This window comes from Euprymna scolopes, chromosome 33 (genome assembly GCF_053919585.1).
Source record: "Euprymna scolopes isolate OS-2025 chromosome 33, ASM5391958v1, whole genome shotgun sequence".
NCBI classification, from domain to species: domain Eukaryota; kingdom Metazoa; phylum Mollusca; class Cephalopoda; order Sepiida; family Sepiolidae; genus Euprymna; species Euprymna scolopes.
In genome coordinates, this window is record NC_136514.1 from 35,902,686 (window position 1) to 35,926,048 (window position 23,363).

At 34.9% G+C, this 23,363-nt stretch overlaps 1 protein-coding gene across 2 annotated transcripts in view; it reads right to left on the reverse strand.

Annotated features, from left to right (window-relative positions):
* LOC145258189 (U24-ctenitoxin-Pn1a-like) overlaps positions 1-23,363 on the reverse strand; it is a 112,981-nt gene that overhangs the window by 28,364 nt on the left and 61,254 nt on the right. The window contains exons 1-2 of one of the 2 annotated variants that reach the window (XM_080116076.1): positions 12,927-13,049; positions 7,145-7,396 (exon numbers count right to left, since the gene is read on the reverse strand). The exons of the other annotated variant lie outside the window; for it this stretch is intronic. The gene's annotated coding sequence lies outside the window, so the exon portion shown is untranslated. Of the gene's footprint in view, positions 1-7,144; positions 7,397-12,926; positions 13,050-23,363 lie in introns of those variants that run through there. 2 annotated transcript variants of the gene reach the window in all.

Consider the following 23,363-nt stretch of genomic DNA (forward strand, 5'->3'; position numbering starts at 1 on the left):
CATTTGTTATAACAATGGTAATAATCATTAAAGATAGAGGGTAATTTAGGAGAATTAGTAACTACGGTATTGACGATAATTGATAATTTCTTTTTATTAAAGATTATATTAATTATTTATGTATAAATAGCGATGTGTAGAGATCTTGAGGCACCAACCTATTCATATGTGCCTACGCATATATATATATATATATATATATATATATATATATATATATATATATATATATATATGAGATACTATAATATATATATAAGATAATATAATATATACTATATATAATATATATATTATATAATATATATATATACTGTATAATATATATAGAATATATATCTATTATATCTATAAAAGTGAACGTGTCTGTCTGTGTGTCTGTGTGTCTGTGTACATTTCCCTACGCAATAACTCTGTCAATTTTTAGTCTATAGACTCGAAATTTGAAATACCGCGTACTGAGATTTGGGAAAATCGATGTGACGGGTGTCAGCCAGAAATTTAGCTGTTAAGGGGTCAAATTTCAACGATTTGACCTTTAAGAACTCTACCAAACTCCTCCAACAATTTTGGGTCTAGACACTTGAAATTTTAGATATAGGTTCCTTGAACCTGAATCTAACTTAATAAAGTGATTTGATCCCGAAACTATAAATTTTAAGGGGTCATAATAGGGGTCAAAGTTAAAAAAAATTGACCGCTATACATAGACCTCCAAACACCCGGGCAACGCTGGGCTGAAATGCTAGTAGAATATATATAGAATATATATAAATAGCTTTATTTGTTATTGAGCACGATTATATAAATTCAATTGATTATATTTTACGAGCGCATTCTTAACCTAAGCGTTCTCTCTCTCTCTCTCTCTCTCTCTCTCTCTCTCTCTCTCTCTCTCTCTATATATATATATATATATATATATATATATATATATATATATACACACACACACACTGGGAGGGGATGCAAACAAACATCCTGGAGTTAGTCTCAAAGTTTATGTTATATAACGGTGCGTATTCACATGCCTCCCTGCAGTAACTTAGTACACAATACATTGTAGTCTACATTGCACTGTAGAGAACCTACTGTTGATATTATAAAATTATTTTTATTTATAATGATTTTAATTAAATTTTAAAATAAAAAGTCAAGTATCATGAGTCAGTTGTGCTCTAAACAGACACATTGATTTCGAACGCGCTCTTGTCATATCAAAGAACCTACTGTTGCGTTTATATACCTGGCCTTACTGCTTGAGCAGTGATAATGACTTGAATCTAAGTTTAAAATGAAAAAAAGCCAAGTACTATAGTGCAATTGTGCTTTAAACAGAAACATTCATTTCGAAAGTACCCCTATCATATCAAAGGGCCGACTGCCGATTTTATATGTCTGGCCTTTCTGCTTGCGTTGTAATACAACTTCTCAAATGCGTTTCTGATGTTAAGCTGTGTAAGTTGTTAACTTTGGTCAAAATCGGCTGTTCCTTCTTTTATCGGATTATTTCAATTATCGATTATCGAAATTTACCGAAGACATTCCGATACAAAACCTATCTAAGAACACTGTCAGGCACATAAAGTACCTTCGTGTAAACTTTCATAAAAAGCGGCCCAGCCGTTTTCGAGTCTATAGAGAATGAACTCACACACACAGTTTTATATATATATATATATATATATATATATATATATATATATATATATATATATATATATATATATATATATATATATATATATATATATACTTCAGAATAGTTTTTATTTAACAATCAGTTGTTATGGAAACGTGAGATTATAAGGTTTACAAAATATTACTGGCAGTAATATTCTATAATCTATATATATAATCCCATCTAAACAAGAATTACTCGATATGCAAGAGTAAATAAATTAAATTGTAATTCAATGAATTTCAAAAAACCCTCATTGAAATGAAGTGGTTGAGTTTCATATCAAAGAATTCTTATTATTCTAAGCAAGACAAAGAATACTTTAGAAAAGTATATTTTTAGCGGAAAGTGGTAAGTATTCTTTGTCAAACATATTTAGGGGGGATAGAAAAGCTCAACCTCAATATATATATATGAGAAAAAATTAAAACTATCAGTTGAAAGTTACAATGAAATTTTTTGTTCGAATGAATACTCCAAAAACAATTTACAAAGTCCTTATTCCGCAGAGTTTCAAAGAATGCTATAATTTGTTGATTCCTTAATGTCCTCTGATGAGAAGAATAACAAGAATAGCATTCTTTGAAACTCCGCAGAAAAAGGACTTTGTAGATTGTGTTTCATTTTATTTTATTTATTTTATTTTATTTTATTTTTTTTTTTTTTTGAGTATTCAGTCGAACAATAAATTTGATTATAAATTTCAACTTACTGTTTTAATTTCTTTTCTCTTATGATAAGCTCTACTCTCAATCATTTGTGCATTGAGCGTTTTTATTTGATTGGGATTAAAATATCTATATATAAATACTTGATTGAAGTTTACCATTGCTTATATCAGATAAACATTGCATCTCCTTTGATTTCACTATTATATATGTGCGTGCGTGCGTCCGTCCGTGCGTGCGTGCGTGTTTGTGTGTGTGATGATTGTACAGTTGTTTTTTCCTAGATGTGAATCTTTTAAAACTGTGGCGTTTATCAAAAAGTGCTCGATGAACAAACAGAGCGTGATTGTAGTATATTTATTTATACAAACAGTATATGGCTACATATGTGCATACATGCTTCTACAGTGACTCTTTTCAGAGGAACCGCGTCAGAGGGCCAACGTCGTGCTTGAGACAAAAGTTTGGTCTTAAAGAGGCAAAAGGAAATGGATGAATCGTTCTGCAATTCCCCAGAGACTTTTAATAACTTTATTTTTTTTTAATTACACTTTCACCCCAAACAAGGCAAATTGCCACTTTGGTGTAGGGGGCTACTATCAGGGGCAACAACTACTGGGGTACTATGTAGGGATTTGGGCAGCAAGATGTCGGTTCACGTTACACTAGAACTTCTGCACGTCAGTAGTGTTAGGGAAGCAGGGATCTGGAATGGAATTCCAAAGTCTAGCGGTTCTGAGGAAGAAACTATTAGAGTAGAAAGATGTTTTACATCTAGGGGTCTCTACAGTGTGGGGGTGGAATTTAGCAGCCTGTCGGGTTTGTCGAGGGTGCTCACGTCGTGGGGGCACAAGTGATTGCAGTTCGTCAGAGCATTCACCACTAAAATACTTGTAGAACAGGCAGAGGGATGCAACATTTCGTCGATGGGACAGAGGCTGAAGCTTAGATGCCAGTTCAGGGCCTATCAGGTTTGCGACTCTCTTTTGAACCTTGTCAAGGAGCGAGAGACTAGTAGCAAATGCACCAGAAAGAAAATCCATCCTCAAAAAGTTGCAATATCAACAAAAATTCCTTTTCGCAAGCTTTTCTTTTTTTACAAAATAGCCTCATCAGGGTAATTAGTCAGTCCGTAGTATTTTTCCCCCTTCATCTTGTTGTTATAGAGGAGGTAAGTCCTGGAGAAGAAATTTGAAAGTACGAGCTGTACATTTTTGATGTGTGCGTTCGACCTTGTTTCGAGCAGGAATATGAAATAAAAAATAGTTGCACACTATTTGAAGACACTTATTTTGAATAGAAATTTGAATATTTTGAAAACTTTAAAAAGTGCCAGGAAAATGATAAAAACATTTTTATGTTCTTTTGTTGGTGTCTATTCAAAATGAGTGTCAAAAGGACATAAAAATGTTTTTATCATTTTCCTGACACCTAAAGTTTTCAATATAAGTGTCTTCAAATAGTGTGCAACTATTTTCTTATTTCATATTCCTGCTCGAAACTGGAGCGAACGTCAAAAATGTACAGCTTGTACTTTTAAATTTCTTCTCCAGGACTTACCTCCTCCATAACAACAAAATGAAGAAAAAAAAAACTACGGACTGACTAACTACCCTGATGAAGTTATTTTTAGCGAAATATTGGACTTACAACATCAACAAAATTACATAAAAATGATTTTATCATTTTCCTGACACCTAAAGTTTTCAAATTTCTATTCAAAACAAGTGTCTTCAAATAGTGTGTAACTATTTTATATATATATATATATATATATATATATATATATATATATATATATATGTATGTATGTATTGTTACAAATATGTGAAAAAAATATATAATTTGAGACAATAATTACTTTTAATATTATAAAAAAAGTCGAGAGAGAAAATTATGTTTTATCGCGCTTTACATTGTCGTCTGCTCTCAGTGAATTTGTAAACATCCGGAAAAAGAAAGAGAGAGAGAGAGAGAACATGCGAAAATACAGCGAGGGGACGCCTATAAACTGTAAAGAAAGAGAGAGGGGGAGAGAGAAGATATGAAACTAGAGAGAGGGAAAGCTGCAGGCATCCGCCTCGCGTGTTATTGAGCGAGTGACGCGAGAGAGATGCAGGTACATACAGTGGGAGAGGGGGCGCCAAAGAGAGAGAGAAAGGTATACCATTAGAGAGAGGGAAATGAGCGGCGCAGGGTGGCGAGACAGTTACGATATAGCAGCCGAGGAGGAGAGTCAGGGAAGCGACATTGTTGGCGATGGTGACGGCGTTTGTGGTGCTGACGACGGCGAAGAAATGAACGATATATTTTGACGACAGAGAAAATGAAAAAAGGCGATAATGAGGAAGGACGATGTATCCAATGGACGAAGGAATGAAATTGTTTCAAAAGAAAGGAATTCGACAGAAATATTTAAAACCCGGCGCTGAGTGAGTCGATTGTTTATTTTTCTCTATATATATCTCTCTCTCATATATGAAAACAACAAAAACAAAAACACAAAAAGGATGTCCTTCCATTTTGGAGTTAAAAGCAGACGACAGGGTGTGAACTGTTTATTTCTTTTGTGCGGAAATTCTCTCTCGAATCTATTTCAAGTTTGTTTGTTCATCCAGTTACACATTCTCTTTTACTTTCGTTACAATATATTTTTATATATGTAAATAAAATTGTGTTAATTTTTCCATTGGCCTCGGTATTGTTACTTGGATGTGTTTTTCCTGTCTTGTGTTTATAAATGTCTTTCGAGAAAATGGGTATATCCCTCCCGTATGTAAAAACCCGGGAAAACTAATTTCTTTTAAATATTTTTTTTATATTTTGTGTTACGACTTTTACCGCTAGACATTCCGGGTCGTAACAGTATATATATATATATATATATATATATATATATATATATATATATATATATATATATATATATATATATATATATTAGCGTTGCATTCTTACAAAACGAATTGGAACAAATACATTAAGTCAATTGCCAAGACTGCTGCAAAGGTGAGCTCTCTCTCTACTGTCCTCTTTGGGCAGAGCACTGTCATAAATAATCTCACCCGTTAATTGGCTGAAAAATGCGAGGCTCGCTGTTTGTTTATAAATAAGTGGTTTGAGCACTATAAAAGTGGTGGACATTTGGCGAGATTATTTGCGGGCACCGCTCCCGTGATTCGATCAATTAACGTGGCTATGCACGCGTTTTTCCAAACACGCTTTTGACAACAAAAGAATTCTCAGCATGTAATCTAACCAATTTTATAACAATGTATTTTTAATTTGTATTGTTCATTCTTTTAGCTGACATTTTTAAAATTCAGTTTCATAAAAGAATGAACAATCCATTCTTTTTACAATATAAACAATATCTAAATATTTATATTAGAATTTAACAATAGACTTTTTTAACATTCCCATTTCTAACATTCTATTTCTGAACGTTGCTTACAAGGTTCGAGTCTCGGCTTATCCTTATCTCATTTTTACTTATCTAATATTCTTTTTATTTACATGGAAAGGGAGCAGCCTTTTTCCTGTAACATTATCACAACGGAGGAATCTTTAGCGGACATTTGAAATAAAGTTTTCACAAAAAATGTGATTCATTTGTGTGTGTGTGTGTGTGTGTGTGTGTGTGTGTGTGTGTGTGTGTGTTACGTAGTTCTAATGTTTTTAATTGATCTAAAAAGTTTTCACGAGTTTACAAAAATATATTTTTATGTTTTTAGTTCTTTTTTTTTGACGGGGGGGGGGGGTATTCAATTATAGAACTTGTGTACTTTAACAGGTGCTTCTGCAGTTTAATTAACCGCTTTTGTGCAAGTAACGTGCCGACATTTACCGAGTAGAATACCGTTTAACATTTCACAAAAATTCTGTTTACATTGGGGCGTGGAGGGGCGGGGGTGGTGTTGCGGCAGCGGATCAGTTAAAAAGCATTTTAAAAAACTACGTAATACACAAAAAATGAACCACATTTTTTTTTCAACTTTTCTTGTTATTTCAAATGTCTGCTAAAGATTCCTCCACGATGTGATACGTCACTTTACTGTAAGAAAACACTACATAAGACGGTGAAATGGCGCAAAATAGTCCTAGGGTTCAGGGGTTCATACTATGCAAACGGTAGATTTGCGACGGGTTTCATTATACAAATTCGTTGTCAGCGACCTCGAATACCTCTAGGAAACAAATTAGAGTAGTCGGTGTTCTGTTATAGCGTAAGGTAACACTGAAAACTTCAAATAAACGTGAAAGTGTAACTCGGAAAAAAAAAGATTATTCAAACTGTTCTTAACTTGGATGTTTTAAATAATCCAAAACACACAAATTATTTATCCTCATCTGAAAGCATCCATGACATCAGGTGTAAAGAAATGTCAGCTCTAATTAAAAAAAAAAAAAAAAAAAAAAAAAGTACAGAAAATATTTATGACATACGTACTCGTCACGGAACGAAGATGTCATATTCCAAAAATCACATAAATGGATCAAGTAGTTTTATTTTTTAACTAAGAAAATCAAATTTTATTAGTAAGCAAAAAGGAGCTGTTTCGTGCCACCATTTTTTTTAATAACAAGGGCAGATAAACTTCCGAGATTAGCCTTGTAATGCTACATATTTCACATTAATCGCTTTTAAATCGTTTAAAAAAATTATATTCTTTGTAAAATAAAAATGCTTGATCAATTTACGTGGTTTTTGGCATTCCCGTTCTGTGACAGGTACGTACAAAGATTTTTCTGTTTTTTGTTTTTTAATTAAGCTGAAAGAACCGAAATGTCTTACCTGTAAAGCCCGAAAGAATGTACTTGTTTGGTCGGGATGGGACGTTTTTATATCGTATGCCTATTCTGTGGACGGATTATCGAGTTTACAGGTGCGGGCTACCCACGTTCTGTAAGTTGGCTTATCTCAGTATGCGCACGCAGCTCATTGAGATTCAACTCGTGTTTTTTGGTCAAGATTTCGTGTCAAGGACGATCGTCAAATTACAGATGAATCGATAAGAATCCTTTTCTTCTTCACTTGACGAATACACTAACAGACATATGAAGAAATTTATTTTCTATCTCAGATAAACTAAATAAATAAAAAATATGTAAATTTCAAAATAAACAGGAAGGCAATGCAAGTTGGGTGCTTGTTAAGATAGCCGGCAGATCGATTTTTTTAAATATATCTTTTTAAGCAAAAATAATATTACGTACGTAAATTGTCATGTCGAAAATAGTAATATATCCAAATATTACGAAAACTTATCGAGCAGAATAGCTGCTATTGTGTTTTAGTAAAATAAAGAAAATGTCTATCGCCATAGGCTACAAATGTCGGAAGCAATTATGGTGTAATCAAAATTCTGCGCTTCGAGTTATTTCCCTTTTGTGTGAACTTTTCGCCCGCTAGTTTATGACATCTAAGAAAAATGCAATTTCACCCAATTTTCTGTAAGAATAACTTTTAACTATAACTAACTTTCTACTCGATGAATTTTCGTAAATTTTGGATATATTACTATTTTCAACACGGCAATTAAGTACGTAATGTTTTTTGCTTAAAGTGACATATTTTTTAAAAATCGATTTTCGACTTTATCTTACCCAAATAATTGTATTGTGTTTGATGTATTTCAAACAAAATTATTTTCGTTTTCAACTTTATTAGTTGGACAAAGATTGTAAAGCCAAATGTAAATCTGACTGACTGCCTGGGATGTTAAGTTTTATGGCGGATTATGTTTTCTAATGGGAGGTTACAAAAGATGGAATGATAACATGAATCATGGGATTCCTTGACACTGAAAATGTAGGTTTAGCAGTTAAAGTCGGTATTCTAGTTTATTTAAAGGCCGAGATATTACAAAACGTACATTTTACGTCTGGCCAAATGCAAACCTTGATTTTTTTTTATTAATTAGGCAATAACCCTTCTAAAAATGTATAGCTTTGAAAATCTTCAAAACAATTCCGACAAAATTACATAATAAAACTGACTATATGTAACTGTAGGAAATCAGGACAGACATGTTTTCTGAAAGTCGTCGACTGATTCTCGCGTGTACACGCAGGTGGGAACTTGTTTTTCATGTTTGGTTTCGCTGTCCAAACCAATCCTTGTCCAACTAATAAAGTTGAAAACGAAAATAATTTTGTTTGAAATACATCAAACGCAATACACTTAATAATGCAGCTTGCAGAGCTTGTTAAGACAAAGTTGACAAATCGATTTTTTTTTTAAATATGTCGCTTTAAGCATAATCAACATTACGTATTTAATTGCCGTGTCGAAAATAGTAATATATCCAAAATTTACGGAAAATTGTTTCTTTTCCTCTTTTGTTCTATATCACATCTCAGTTTTCTAGAAACTTAGTCAGGTTCCTTATGTCTTGATTTTAACTTTCGTAGGAATTTTGTGAAGATTTTCAAAACTATACATTTTCGGAAAGGTTATTGTCTAAGAAATTAGAAAATTAATGTTTGCATTTGCCCAGATGTGTATATGGCGGCCATATTGGAATTTACAAAATGGCAGTCGTAAAATGTACGCTTCGTAATATCTCGGCCTCTAAATAAGCTAGAACACTGATTTTAACTGCTAAACCTACATTTTCAGTGTCAAGGAAGCCAACGGTGGTAGGTATAAAGCAACCGCATTTTTAACATTAAACTTTAGATGCATAACTGAGTCCAAACTTACCTGGTGTGGTTGTTTTATTGCAACTCTTTGTAATAAAAAAAATATACCATTTATGAAGTCATATTCCAGCTCTTTCTAAAAACAATCTTGCTTTTATATCACTAATTCAAATTGTTAATTTACCTTTGATACTTAAAAAAAAAATTGTAGTTTTTGTATTGCTACTCCAAGCTTCCATACATGGATCCAAAATAACCAAACTGTGGCTGATGTTTATTGGGGAAATTATTACAAAGCCACACACACATCCCAATTTTACTAGGATTGAATCAAAAAGTGTATCCTACACTTTGTGTACTGCATACTCGTGAGTAAACAAGTACTTTAAGTGTTCCTAATGATGCTGGGCTTTAAGAGCTGAGAGGGAGATTACAAAACACCAAGGCCTTATGTACAACATGAAAAGAACTGGAGTCTTTAGATGTCCTTCATTCCAGTAATTATGGGACCAACCGGACTTATGAAAAAAATTTCAAAAATTACCTGTCAAATAAATTCGGCGAACCCAAGTGTAAGAGAAATACAAGCAACTGCACTCATTAGGAACGGTTAGAATTTTAAAAAGATCTCTTGGTTGGAGTTACTGAAATAATGGGTGAATGTCTGACATCCCCATAAAAATAAAACGATTAGAAAATTAAACACGAGATAACAGCTTGTATTGAATCGCGAGGTGATTCCTAAGAACGCCATGAACATATTCACACACACATACACACACACATACACACACACACACAGTGCCGGCAAAAAGAAAGTCCGCACTTGTAATTTTTTTTTCAAAAACTGCAAATTTAAGTTAAATTTAATGTAACTGTTTAAACAAATTATACTCCACTTGATTGGCCTTTTATTTGTCTACAATTTTACCTGTTCACAGTCTTTCGTAACGTTTTCTCGTTACATTCCAAGCTGCGGACAATTTCTCCATTGGATAAATCAGAAAGGTGGAGATTAATGAGCTCCTGACAATTACTAAGAGAAAGTCATGGCATATGGACTAAATATTACGTTGTATAACCTGGAATAACAACAATTACAATTAGAGATGCTTTGTTGCCTGTTTGTGGATATTTTAAACTGATTTAGCGGCGATAATTTAAGCTAGTTTTAAGCGAATTTATTGCTGCGGATTTTCTTTTTGCTTCCTCAATTTGAAGTTATATTTTACATTGACGGGAACACTAGAATATTCCAATTAAAAGTCAAATATGAACAGGTAAAATTATAGAGGAATAAAACGCGAATCAAATGAGGTATAGGTTGTTTAAACAGTTACATTAAATTTAGCTTAAATTTGCAGTTTTTGAAAAATATACAAGTGCGGGCTTTCTTTTTGCCGCCTGTGTATATATCAGGTTGACAAGAAAGTTATTTTACAGATTTTAACTTTTAAATTCGGATGAACATATCTCGGCTCAATAATTTTTTGAAAAAATAAACAACATTAGAATCAACACATTTTTACCAAAGTAAAACAAGTATATTTATGTCAGTAACATAGAAATCTTGCGTTCTGGCGTCGATGGAGTCGCTGAAGGCGTTTTTGATATCGCTTAGGTCTTTGAAGCATCTCACGCAGAAAGTTGTCAAAATGTTTGAAAAAAAGGTAGTCGGTAGGTGAGAGGTCTGGAGAGTATGGCAGATGAGGCAGAGTTTCGTAGTCCAATTCGTTCAACTTCTGCATGGTCAGTTTAGCAACGGGCAGTCGGGCATTGCCGTAGAGGAGAATTGGGCCTTTTCTGTTGACTAATACTGGGTGTTGTTGTTGTTGTTGTTGTTGTTGTTGTTGTTGTTAAAGTTTCTGGTGCATTTTAACCGTTTGTTGACAGTAATTCTCAGCCGTAATGGTTTCGCCTGCATTAAAAAAACTGTAATAGATAAGACCGGTCGTAAACCATCGAAGAATCAGCATGACTTTCTTTTAGTGCAACTCTGGTTTCGGGGAGTGTGGTGGAGCTTTTTTGGCGTCTAACCACCGCCGGTTGGCGTAAAGAACTCACTTTTTATCGCAAGCACAATCCGGTGGACAAACAGAAAAAAAAAAGAAGGAAAATGACACTTCATAACGGCGTTTCTTTAGGTTGTCGTTCAATTCGTGAGGCACCCATTTATCAAGCTTTTTTTTTTTTTTGTCTTTCCAATCTCTCTCAAGTGCTTAGAAATCGGTGTATACATTACGTCTAATTCAGAAAAAGTTCTCAAACTGTTGTACGTAGATTGTCTCCGACTGATCAATAAAATAAAAAAAAATGACGTTTGATAATCAGCGATTTCTATTACAAGCAATTGTATTGTGGATGTCATTCATGTTCAAAAACTACGTCTCACATATTCGTTAAGGTGCGCTCATGTCGAAGAAAATAATAATAATGATAATGACAATAATAATAAAAATAAAAACAATGATAAAAATATTCATATATATATATATATATATATATATATATATATATATATATATATATATATATTTAAAAGAGTGTAGCCATCAACAATTGTGGGGTTTTTTTTTAAGGTTTTTATCATATTTTTATTTTAAAATATTTTTATAACGCGTTTCGAGCTTAGGGTAGTATCAGCGGAGGTAAAAATAACTTTTGACAACTCTCTTTAGAACCCTGTCTAGGAGCGAGAGACTAGTGGCAGATGCACCAGCCCAAATATGACAACAATACTCCATACATGTGATTCATTTGTGTGTGTGTGTGTGTGTGTGTGTGTGTGTGTGTGTGTGTGTGTTACGTAGTTCTAATGCTTTTTAATTGATCTAAAAAGTTTTCACGAGTTTACAAAAATATATTTTTATGTTTTTAGTTCTTTTTTTTTTTGACGGGGGGGGTATTCAATTATAGAACTTGTGTACTTTAACAGGTGCTTCTGCAGTTTAATTAACCGCTTTTGTGCAAGTAACGTGCCAACATTTACCGAGTAAAATACCGTTTAACATTTCACAAAAATTCTGTTTACATTGGGGCGTGGAGGGGCGGGGGTGGTGTTGCGGCAGCGGATCAGTTAAAAAGCATTTTAAAAAACTACGTAATACACAAAAAATGAACCACATTTTTTTTTCAACTTTTCTTGTTATTTCAAATGTCTGCTAAAGATTCCTCCACGATGTGATACGTCACTTTACTGTAAGAAAACACTACATAAGACGGTGAAATGGCGCAAAATAGTTCTAGGGTTCAGGGGTTCATACTATGCAAACGGTAAATTTGCGACGGGTTTCATTATACAAATTCGTTGTCAGCGACCTCGAATACCTCTAGGAAACAAATTAGAGTAGTCGGTGTTCTGTTATAGCGTAAGGTAACACTGAAAACTTCAAATAAACGTGAAAGTGTAACTCGGAAAAAAAAGATTATTCAAACTGTTCTTAACTTGGATGTTTTAAATAATCAAAAACACACAAATTATTTATCCTCATCTGAAAGCATCCATGACATCAGGTGTAAAGAAATGTCAGCTCTAATTTAAAAAAAAAAAAAAAAAAAAGTACAGAAAATATTTATGATATACGTACTCGTCACGGAACGAAGATGTCATATTCCAAAAATCACATAAATGGATCAAGTAGTTTTATTTTTTAACTAAGAAAATCAAATTTTATTAGTAAGCAAAAAGGAGCTGTTTCGTGCCACCATTTTTTTTAATAACAAGGGCAGATAAACTTCCGAGATTAGCCTTGTAATGCTACATATTTCACATTAATCGCTTTTAAATCGTTTAAAAAAATTATATTCTTTGTAAAATAAAAATGCTTGATCAATTTACGTGGTTTTTGGCATTCCCGTTCTGTGACAGGTACGTACAAAGATTTTTCTGTTTTTTGTTTTTTAATTAAGCTGAAAGAACCGAAATGTCTTACCTGTAAAGCCCGAAAGAATGTACTTGTTTGGTCGGGATGGGACGTTTTTATATCGTATGCCTATTCTGTGGACGGATTATCGAGTTTACAGGTGCGGGCTACCCACGTTCTGTAAGTTGGCTTATCTCAGTATGCGCACGCAGCTCATTGAGATTCAACTCGTGTTTTTTGGTCAAGATTTCGTGTCAAGGACGATCGTCAAATTACAGATGAATCGATAAGAATCCTTTTCTTCTTCACTTGACGAATACACTAACAGACATATGAAGAAATTTATTTTCTATCTCAGATAAACTAAATAAATAAAAAATATGTAAACTTCAAAATAAACAGGAAGGCAATGCAAGTTGGGTGCTTGTTAAGATAGCCGGCAGATCGATTTTTTTAAATATATCTTTTTAAGCAAAAATAATATTACGTACGTAAATTGTCATGTCGAAAATAGTAATATATCCAAATATTACGAAAACTTATCGAGCAGAATAGCTGCTATTGTGTTTTAGTAAAATAAAGAAAATGTCTATCGCCATAGGCTACAAATGTCGGAAGCAATTATGGTGTAATCAAAATTCTGCGCTTCGAGTTATTTCCCTTTTGTGTGAACTTTTCGCCCGCTAGTTTATGACATCTAAGAAAAATGCAATTTCACCCAATTTTCTGTAAGAATAACTTTTAACTATAACTAACTTTCTACTCGATGAATTTTCGTAAATTTTGGATATATTACTATTTTCAACACGGCAATTAAGTACGTAATGTTTTTGCTTAAAGTGACATATTTTTAAAAAATCGATTTTCGACTTTATCTTACCCAAATAATTGTATTGTGTTTGATGTATTTCAAACAAAATTATTTTCGTTTTCAACTTTATTAGTTGGACAAAGATTGTAAAGCCAAATGTAAATCTGACTGACTGCCTGGGATGTTAAGTTTTATGGCGGATTATGTTTTCTAATGGGAGGTTGCAAAAGATGGAATGATAACATGAATCATGGGATTCCTTGACACTGAAAATGTAGGTTTAGCAGTTAGAGTCGGTATTCTAGTTTATTTAAAGGCCGAGATATTACAAAACGTACATTTTACGTCTGGCCAAATGCAAACCTTGATTTTTTTTATTAATTAGGCAATAACCCTTCTAAAAATGTATAGCTTTGAAAATCTTCAAAACAATTCCGACAAAATTACATAATAAAACTGACTATATGTAACTGTAGGAAATCAGGACAGACATGTTTTCTGAAAGTCGTCGACTGATTCTCGCGTGTACACGCAGGTGGGAACTTGTTTTTCATGTTTGGTTTCGCTGTCCAAACCAATCCTTGTCCAACTAATAAAGTTGAAAACGAAAATAATTTTGTTTGAAATACATCAAACGCAATACACTTAATAATGCAGCTTGCAGAGCTTGTTAAGACAAAGTTGACAAATCGATTTTTTTTTAAATATGTCGCTTTAAGCATAATCAACATTACGTATTTAATTGCCGTGTCGAAAATAGTAATATATCCAAAATTTACGAAAAATTGTTTCTTTTCCTCTTTTGTTCTATATCACATCTTAGTTTTCTAGAAACTTAGTCAGGTTCCTTATGTCTTGATTTTAACTTTCGTAGGAATTTTGTGAAGATTTTCAAAACTATACATTTTCGGAAAGGTTATTGTCTAAGAAATTAGAAAATTAATGTTTGCATTTGCCCAGATGTGTATATGGCGGCCATATTGGAATTTACAAAATGGCAGTCGTAAAATGTACGCTTCGTAATATCTCGGCCTCTAAATAAGCTAGAACACTGATTTTAACTGCTAAACCTACATTTTCAGTGTCAAGGAAGCCAACGGTGGTAGGTATAAAGCAACCGCATTTTTAACATTAAACTTTAGATGCATAACTGAGTCCAAACTTACCTGGTGTGGTTGTTTTATTGCAACTCTTTGTAATAAAAAAATATACCATTTATGAAGTCATATTCCAGCTCTTTCTAAAAAAAATCTTGCTTTTATATCACTAATTCAAATTGTTAATTTACCTTTGATACTTAAAAAAAAAATTGTAGTTTTTGTATTGCTACTCCAAGCTTCCATACGTGGATCCAAAATAACCAAACTGTGGCTGATGTTTATTGGGGAAATTATTACAAAGCCACACACACATCCCAATTTTACTAGGATTGAATCAAAAAGTGTATCCTACACTTTGTGTACTGCATACTCGTGAGTAAACAAGTACTTTAAGTGTTCCTAATGATGCTGGGCTTTAAGAGCTGAGAGGGAGATTACAAAACACCAAGGCCTTATGTACAACATGAAAAGAACTGGAGTCTTTAGATGTCCTTCATTCCAGTAATTATGGGACCAACCGGACTTATGAAAAAAATTTCAAAAATTACCTGTCAAATAAATTCGGCGAACCCAAGTGTAAGAGAAATACAAGCAACTGCACTCATTAGGAACGGTTAGAATTTTAAAAAGATCTCTTGGTTGGAGTTACTGAAATAGTGGGTGAATGTCTGACATCCCCATAAAAATAAAACGATTAGAAAATTAAACACGAGATAACAGCTTGTATTGAATCGCGAGGTGATTCCTAAGAACGCCATGAACATATTCACACACACATACACACACACATACACACACACACACACACAGTGCTGGCAAAAAGAAAGTCCGCACTTGTAATTTTTTTTTCAAAAACTGAAAATTTAAGTTAAATTTAATGTAACTGTTTAAACAAATTATACTCCACTTGATTGGCCTTTTATTTTTCTACAATTTTACCTGTTCACAGTCTTTCGTAACGTTTTCTCGTTACATTCCAAGCTGCGGACAATTTCTCGATTGGATAAACCAGAAAGGTGGAGATTAATGAGCTCTTGACAATCACTAAGAGAAAGTCATGGCATATGGACTAAATATTACGTTGTAAAACCTGGAATAACAACAATTACAATTAGAGATGCTTTGTTGCCTGTTTGTGGATATTTTAAACTGATTTAGCGGCGATAATTTAAGCTGGTTTTAAGCGAATTTATTGCTGCGGACTTTCTTTTTGCCTCCTCAATTTGAAGTTATATTTTAAATTGACGGGAACACTAGAATATTCCAATTAAAAGTCAAATATGAACAGGTAAAATTATAGAGGAATAAAACGCGAATCAAATGAGGTATAGGTTGTTTAAACAGTTAACATTAAATTTAGCTTAAATTTGCAGTTTTTGAAAAATATACAAGTGCGAGCTTTCTTTTTGCCGCCTGTGTATATATCAGGTTGACAAGAAAGTTATTTTACAGATTTTAACTTTTAAATTCGGATGAACATATCTCGGCTCAATAATTTTTTGAAAAAATAAACAACATTAGAATCAACACATTTTTACCAAAGTAAAACAAGTATATTTATGTCAGTAACATAGAAATCTTGCGTTCTGGTGTCGATGGAGTCGCTGAAGGCGTTTTTGATATCGCTTAGGTCTTTGAAGCATCTCACGCAGAAAGTTGTCAAAATGTTTGAAAAAAAGGTAGTCGGTAGGTGAGAGGTCTGGAGAGTATGGCAGATGAGGCAGAGTTTCGTAGTCCAATTCGTTCAACTTCTGCAGGGTCAGTTTAGCAACGGGCAGTCGGGCATTGTCGTAGAGGAGAATTGGGCCTTTTCTGTTGACTAATACTGGGTGTTGTTGTTGTTGTTGTTGTTGTTGTTGTTGTTGTTGTTAAAGTTTCTGGTGCATTTTATCATTTTGTTGACAGTAATTCTCAGCCGTAATGGTTTCGCCTGCATTAAAAAAACTGTAATAGATAAGACCGGTCGTAAACCATCGAAGAATCAGCATGACTTTCTTTTAGTGCAACTCTGGTTTCGGGGAGTGTGGTGGAGCTTTTTTGGCGTCTAACCACCGCCGGTTGGCGTAAAGAACTCACTTTTTATCGCAAGCACAATCCGGTGGACAAACAGAAAAAAAAAAGAAGGAAAATGACACTTCATAACGGCGTTTCTTTAGGTTGTCGTTCAATTCGTGAGGCACCCATTTATCAAGCTTTTTTTTTTTTTTTGTCTTTCCAATCTCTCTCAAGTGCTTAGAAATCGGTGTATACATTACGTCTAATTCAGAAAAAGTTCTCAAACTGTTGTACGTAGATTGTCTCCGACTGATCAATAAAATAAAAAAAATGGCGTTTGATAATTAGCGGTTTCTATTACAAGCAATTGTATTGTGGATGTCATTCAATGTTCAAAAACTACGTCTCACATATTCGTTAAGGTGCGCTCATGTCGAAGAAAATAATAATAATGATGATGACAATAATGATAATAATAAAGACAATAATAAAAAAATTCATATATATATATATATATATATATATATATATATATATATATATATATATATATTTAAAGAGTGTAGCCATCAACAATTGTGGGTTTTTTTAAGGTTTTCATCATATTTTTATTTTAAAATATTTTTATAACGCGTTTCGAGCTTAGGGTAGTATCAGCGGAGGTAAAAATAACTTTTGACGACTCTCTTTAGAACCCTGTCTAGGAGCGAGAGACTAATGGCAGATGCACCAGCCCAAATATGACAACAATACTCCATACATGGGCGAATGGTGGCCTTATAGAGGTATAGGACACTTTCAGGCGTTAATAACTCTCTAGCACAGTAGAGAGAACCCACCTTCTTCGCAGCGGTCCTGGCAATGTTCTCAATGTAATTGTTTCATGTTTCCTGTGAACGCTAGGCCGAGGAGTTTAAAAGATGTACTTTCAGATAAAAAGTCATTGACCATTGCTATTGGCAGTAGGGAAGGTTTCTTGTAACTGTTGAAGGAAACAGGTTTAGTCCTGGCAGCATTGAAGGTGACCATTAATTTTTGTCCCCATTCCACTACGGATAGGAGGTCTTCCTCTAGTGCCTCTGCCATTTCTTTAGATATGTGTTCACTTGTTTTCCTGTCGTGTTTGTTATAGAGCGTGGTGTCGTCAGCATACATACCCATCTCACAGACAATTTTGTCAGGGAGGTCATTTATGAATATTAGGAATAACAGAAGTCCAAGGATAGACCCTTGAGGCACTCCGCATTTATATCATATTGTTTAGATGTACGACCGTCAAGGACAACCTGGATTTTTCTCTTATCTAAGAAGGATTTTATTATGTTATGTATTCTTCCAATGATGCCGTATGATCTGATTTTCTTGAGAAGACCCTCATGCCATACCCTGTCAAAAGCCTTATATATATCTAGAGCTACCGCTCTACCCTCCCTCCCCCCTTTGTCCAGTGACTGGTATGTACGTTCTGAGATTACAGTTAGCTGTGGAACGGGCTTGCCTAAATCCATATCGTTGATCCATCAGAAGTTTAGCATCTGTAATGTGATGGACTAGAGCTTGGTTAATTATGGTCTCAAATATTTTGGCGAAATGTGGGAGGAGGCTAATGGGACCATAATTTACTGGGTCAGTTCTTTCGCCAGAATTCTTGAAAACTGGCACTAAAGAAGTAGTTTTCCAGCAGGCAGGAAAGGAAGATTCATTAAGGCATTTGTTGTAAAGTTTGGAGAGAACTGGAGCTACTTCGGTGGCGCACTTTTTTAATAGCACAGCCGGGATGAGATCAGGTCCACATGCTTTTGCAGTGTCAAGCTTTCTTATGATAGCATGCACCTGAGCAGGGGTGATTTTCAGATCGTCTAGTGTGGCGTCTGTCCGCAAAGGAAAGTCAGGGAGGGGGTGGTTAGCAGAGTCCAGTGTGGAGTTGGAGGCAAACCGTCTGGCAAGCATATTAGCCTTCTCAGTTGAAGAGCAAACAACCTCATGATTGTTGAATAGTAGGGGAATTGTTGATTGCCCATTATTTACTACACTGTTGTAAATTTTCCAGAAGTCGGGTTCCTAATTTCTGTGCTTCGATGTGTTTTGGGGTGGTTTCAGTAAATTCTCTTTTAGCTGTCGCTATTTCTTTCTTACAGTTATTTCTGGCTTCTATGCACTTCTGTCTATTTGAACTGGACTTATGTTGGTTAAATTTGCGGTACGCATGCTGCCTTTGCGCTATGGCAGCTGCACAAATTGAAGTGAACCACTGAGGAGAGTGGGGTTTGCTATAGAATTTGCGTGTAGGAACATGTGCTTCAATCGCCGCTTTGAACCATTCAGTGGTCTAATTTGCGCATTGTTCAGAAGGAAGTGAAAAGATATTTTGCCATGTAGCGTCCCTGATGAGGTCCCTGATGGCTTCCCAGTGAGCCTTTTTATAATATCTCGTTGTTTTGAGCAGTGGATCTTCAGGTTTGGCTCTAGAGTTTAGGGCGATTTCAACCATTACCACTGCATGATCGGCGTTCCCAAGAGGGCTGTGGGCATTCGTTACACAGTCATCGGGAACTGTGGTCAGAAACAGATCTAGAAGTGACGCATGTTGTTCTTGTTGGTCTGGGAAACGGGTTGAAAACGTAACCATCTGTGATAGGGAATGAGGTATAGAGAAGTTACGTGTTGTGGTACCAGCTGCGTCTGTGTAAGTAGAAAATCCAAGCCAGTTGCTGTGGTGGACATTGAAGTCACCGAATACATGCACTTGTGCGCTAGTGTCCAGGGAAAGTGCTGCATCTATGCTGTCAGAGACTTTGTTTATTAGGGTACAGTCCTGGGTTGAGGGAGAGTGGTAGAGAAAATAAAAGTAGCTAATGTTATGTTGCATGTTAAGTCTAAAGCACATAAAGGCTTGATCGTCCGATTCTAGTTTAGTTTCTCCAGTCAAAGAGGGTGTTTCGAATGTAGACTCCAAGCCCATGCATATGTCTGTCAGAGTCCTTCCGACAGAGTGGGAGGTATCCAGGCATGTTAAAGTAGTTAGAGGGGATGGAGGAGTGTAGGTTAGTCTCGCTTAGTGCTAAGATATCCGAAGTGTTTTTTAGGAGAAATGCTTCAACATCATTTAAATTAATTCTAAGCACACGGATGTTCGTAAATGAAAGCCTCAAGTTTGCTTTTGTTTAAGTTTTGGGCTGGTTTTAGCGTAATTTTTTTTAATGTACTGTCATTTTTATTTTTAAGAGTTTCAGTTTAGGTAAGGGGTGCTGAGCAAGTGGTTATGCAGAATACAAGACATGCAACACAGGCAGACCATCAGCTGTCCCTCCATCTACTAGGGTTGTGGCCTCAGGATAGTCCACCGGGGATGAGTGCAGGATCCCTTTCCATGCGCGACATGACACTACAAACATCTTGATATTATACAACTGTTGATGGAGCAGCCGCTCTAAGTGCTACCAAAGAGTTAGGGCTCCTGTACTACCAGTCGGGAACAGCAGCCAGGAACTGTCTATCCAGTACACTCAACCCATCAGATGATGGTCAACCCAATCTGCTTACACTGGCATTACGGTATTCAAGCACTCCTAAGTGCCCAGTTTAAGGGATGGGATATGTCGGGAGTGGGGAAAAACGGTGTTCATTGCCCTAGTCAGGAAACAAGATCGACCACCGAGGTTTTCTGTCGACTCCAGTGATTCGACCTCTACGCTTGGCTAATAGATAAAGAAGGAGTATGGAACCGGGCGATAGATAGTGCCTATCTACTCCTTAAGCAGTTTAGGTTTGCAGACCGGTAATTTGTTTGAGTCACCAGCTCTTGGAAGGTTGTCATCCAAGTCTGGAGATGCCTTCCTCCCCTTAGGTTTAGCTTCAGAGTTTTCCTTCTCCTAGACGAATGACCTGAGAAGATCTACGGGTCGATCAGTACCGAGAGGGTTTGCCCCGCGCCTGGGTCCTAATCTAGGTATTTCTGCGACCCCGTGAGCGTGGTTAGTGGGTTAGTTTATAAAGGTTATATATCTACTGAGAAATTATACTCCTCAAAGTGATTACAGGACATTGCTATTTCATCGTTACTGGAGGAGGGGGTGAGTAAGAGTTCATGCAGTGGAAGCAGCTAGATTTGCAAACAGGTTTGTTGGAAGGAGTTAATATGGCTTAATGTTTTTTTTCCTTTAAATTTATAATTGAGAAAAAATAAATAAGTAAAAATAAAAGTAAAATAAAATTTTCTTCCTTTTATTTTAACGTTGGCTTAGGAATAGATAATGCGTTACAGAATGGCTTAATATTACGAATTAACTAAAAATTGTTGTACAAGCTCTGGATATTTTAGATGGCAGAAGGGTTAATATGTATATTCAATAGATACAAGTAACGTCATTTTTGATAAGTACAATACAGTACAGGTGGAAGTACATTATACGCTATGGCGTCTACATTATGTACAATACAGTAAATAGTTATATGGGGGGATTTCCAGTAGATACGAATATATGGGGGTTTCAATTTCTAATGAGGATATCTTCCGCTTTCGTTTATAAATCAGGAAGTTGTATTTTGCGTTACAGAGTATCGGTTCAGTTTTTGTATTTAACATTGCAAAGCTAAGGAAGAGACAGCAATTGCTATGTAATATAGATAGCTGTAAATCTAAGTACAGACTGTAGTTAGTATCTACCTGGTGAGGAAGAAACTAGTGCATGCCTTCGGGGTAGAAATGAATGAATGTTTAGTGTGTCTGTGTACTCTGTCAATTTTCAGTCTCCAGACACGAGATTTGACATAAGTGATATTGAGATTTGGGAAAATCTTTTTAATCGGTTTCCGGCCAAAAATTTGGCTGTAAAGTGGTCAAAGTTCAACGATTTGACCTTTGAAAACTCTACCAAACTCCTCCGCCAATTTTGGGTCTAAACACTTGAAATTTTAAATGTAGGTTACTTGGACATGGATCAAACTTTTAATTTGATTTGAGCCCAAAGCAATAAATGTAAAGGGGTCAAAATTAGGATCAAATTTATTTTTTAAAATAAAAAGAGTTAACACTTTCTTAGTGTACGAAAAATTCTAATACCTGGCTTGGACTTTCGCTGTTTTGCATGCTACCTTTTTCTGTTACTTACTCTCTGCCTTTTACGCGCATACAACAACAACAAAAAAAAACATGGGTCAACTCGCTTCCATTTACACACATGGCGTTGCTACAAGAAACACTCCCCTCGCAAAAAAAATTCTTTCCACAATTTTATTTTTTTTTTTTCACAGAAAAAATAAATGTTTACTCAACATTCGAGTCCAACAAAAACGCGTTACTGGCGACTAGCCATACAAAATACTGTTCACAGAAGACGCATTTATTTTTCACAACCTCCACCGAAGTAAACTTGTTAACAAATCAATTCGTCACCGACGTGTAGCAACGAGCAACTTAATGACTTCAAATTCCACTGGAATCGTTTGAATTTAAAGAAATTATCAATTCTAAAAAAACAAATTTGAACACAGTCACAAACAAGTCTCGTGTTGACACAGAAAACGGATTTTACAAGCAAATGTCTCGGACAGACATATTACAAAATCCTTACTATTTTGAATTTTAAAAATTACAACTGATACACTAGGTGTGTCAGAAATTTCGTGAAAATAGTGAATAATTCCACCCCATCTTTCCAAGCTTATAACTCCTCGAAAAATGTAATTCAAGCCCTAATTTTTTTTCTCAATTAAAGGAGCAAGGACCAAGGTCTCATTAAAAAAAAAACAAAAAAAAAAAAACAACGTGTTTTTTTTTTTAAGATTTTAAACTTCGGACTTTACAGGTAAATTTCTAAAAAAACATTTCTTTTTTTTTTTTTAATTTGAATATATTATTTATTGCCTTTTCTCTTCAATTTGTGATATATAAGACTTTGGTACATAAATTAATTATTTACTTTTTAATAGACATTTCAAAATGGGAGGTGTGAATTATTCGACCCCCGTGTCTTTCCAAGCTTATAACTCATCGAAAAATGTAATTCAAGCCCTAATATTTTTTTTTTCAATTAAAGGAGCAAGGACCAAGGTTCCATTAAAAAAAAAAAGAAAAAACAAATAACGTGGTTTTAAAAAAAAAAGGTTTTAAACTTCAAACTTTACAGGTAAAATTCTAAAAAACACTACTTGTTTTTTTGTTTTAAATTTGAATATATTATTTATTGACCTTGTGGGGGGTTGCAGTTGGGTGTTGCGCCCCCAATTAAACACGTGTTCGTAAACAACAAACTTGTCGCATGCAGTGAGACAGAGTAACTATAACAAACAAATAGAGAAAAGTTTAAATAGAAGTTTTATTTCTCGCGTGCACCTGAGAGAATGAAAACGTTATTGTGTGTGTGCGTGCGTGCGTGCGTGTGTGTGTGTGTGTGTGTGTGTGTGTGTGTGTGTGTGTGTGTGTGTGTGTGTGTGTGTGTGTGTGTGTGTGTGTGTGTGTGTGTGTGTGTGTGAGGAGAGGAATTTCAGTCCGCGTACGTATGGGTGTCGAACGGTAGAGCTAATGTCTCTTGAAAGAAAAGGCTGGAAAAGTGTTCACTTTAAAACTCTTACTAGGTTGATGTTGACCGGCGGGACGCG